Raw genomic sequence first — 2,361 nt, 5'->3', positions numbered from 1 at the left:
GTTGCATAGAATACACAACTCTTGGTTGTTGGGGTAGCATAGGTACCCAACCACTTGTCGTAACTCCAGTATAACCTGAATACTGTTGAGAACTCCCGTATGGATATCCTCCCGGAGGGGGTAATGAAAGGGCATACTGCCCCCCATACGGTTGTAACCCGGAACTCAAGGGGATTGATTGCCCTTGGGGACTGGATGGCCCAAATTGAACTCCAAACGGATCAATTTGTCGAGTCTCAACATAAGAGTTGCCGAATATTATTCCGGAAGAACAAATAAGAACGGACCACACTGTCGAAATAGTCCCTGGATGGACTCCTTCTAGCGGTTGTGAGCTAGTCGGGACAGATGGTACGCCGGCAAACATTGTCGGAGTGACGGCAGGGAGCTCTGCTGTCGCTGTGTCATTCGACACAGTCCTAGATGTTGACGGTTGTTCAGACATTTTGAGTCTATCCAATAGATTGCCTAGCGATTCTACAGGAACTTCCACTTGTGGTAGACTAACTTCTGATGTCGAAGGAAATAGAGTGACCCCGACTCCAAAATGTGTTGGAGTACTTGCTTGCGGATCTTCTACAATTTCCTCTATCGCAATCAAACCAGGTGGAAGGGGAAGACCGTCAGGTCCGTAAAATATTTCTGGTGCCGAAGAAGGGGTTGAATCGACAGCGACAGATGTTTGAGGAGCAAGACTCTCTGAACCGGTTGTGGATGGAACTGGTTCAGTAACGCAAGTAATTGCTCTCAGACTAGGATCAGTATCACTGTCCCTCTGTGGCTGTTGAACTTCTTCTATAGAGGCAGGGTTTCCAGAACTGTTTGGAGTAACCGGAATCTCGGATGTTGTTGGAACACTTGTTCTAACTTTGATAGGAGATTTCGAACCGGTTAAACGAGTTCGCTTTGTCCGTACTGTTTTCGATTCCGGAGACAAAGACGGTTGACTCGTAAGTCTCTGCGAACGACGGGGTTTCAATTGACTTTCTTCCACGATTGCGGATTACTCGATCAACCAAAATACAAAAGGGGAAAAAGTGTTTCCGAATTAAATGAATTTTTAGATGCTTTAGACACAACTTGCTTTTTCACTTTTAAAGAGTCGAGAAAAAGCTAAAGATGACTCTAGTCTCCTTCGATGTTTTAACGAGCTCGAAGTGACAAATGCTCGGATGGACTTTTTCCGTTATAGAGTCTGAAAAAGGCCAAAAGGAACTGCTCTGGAGTTCTAGGTAGAGGGTGTGCCAAACTTTTCGCAAAACCGCAGAATACTTTTTAGGGTACGGGCGGTCGATCTTCCTGAATGCTGTGTTCAGTGCATTGCGATCAGTAGGGCGGCCGACACGGCTTCCTAAGGATAAAGGTTATATTCCTATAGGGTTATCCCAATATATACGCGGCAATACGTGGGAGCACAATCCGTACTGGTACTAATCGTCTCTCAGGAGGAATCACCCAACCATCAGTGAGGCGACCAGTGACTAGGTTTTACGACGCCGGAACACGTCTCTAGCCTAGACCTCTATGTTGTGCGTTATGTTGCAAAGCGTTGTTAAGTTCATTCAATTTATTTTAGGTTGATCTTTTTTAGAAGTTTGCCTTTTTGGATCACCACGAGATGTATGATACAATTCCTAAATGCAGTCTAAAGATGATAAGCAAGCTTTTATATCTTTTCAACAATGAAAATCCTAGCTACAAGGGGAAAAGAAAGACACCATATTTTCTCAAAGAGCATAGAGCACACAATAATGCACTTTTCCCTAAATCAACATACAAACTGTCAAAATGCAAATGCACATATGCATGTATTTGTTTTCGCTTTCTTAATATTGATGCCTAAAAAGAAAGCTGTTATATAAATTTGAATTCGATTTCAAGTGAAAACACAAACAAGTTCCTTTTTCGAAATCAAAAAGGTGATTACGACACTTTATGATTTACTTGTTTCGACACTTTGAAATGCATAAATTCAAACCAAAAGACAAAAGTAAAATCTAAATCAACTGTGAACAGCAAACAAACTCACTCCTAAGATCAAAACGACACTTACGACAGGTCTAGATCTAGGGGCGACAGTATGACTAGTTTACTTTTGTAATGGGAAACTGCAAATGATGTAACAAATACACAAAGAACAAATACAGTTTCTTTATATAACCAAGGAGGAATTGAGGCAAAGAAAAGGGGTTTCAGATAGGTACACTGACTGATAACAGGTTGCAAAAACAGAGATGAAACTGAGCAAAAGGAAGCAGGGAACCACAGCTGCACTAGGCAAAGACTGATCAGCGCACTCCTAACACAGAGGTTTTGACATTCAGCGCAGGTAGCCTTCACAGGACCTACGTTGAAATGCAG

The sequence above is a fragment of the Pinus tabuliformis genome, chromosome 1_2 (genome assembly GCF_031772625.1).
Source record: "Pinus tabuliformis cultivar Carrire ecotype Pingquan chromosome 1_2, CPIR1, whole genome shotgun sequence".
In the NCBI taxonomy this organism is placed as follows: Eukaryota; Viridiplantae; Streptophyta; class Pinopsida; order Pinales; family Pinaceae; genus Pinus; species Pinus tabuliformis.
The sequence above is the reverse complement of the archived record's forward strand: the minus strand, read 5'-3'. Positions refer to the sequence as shown.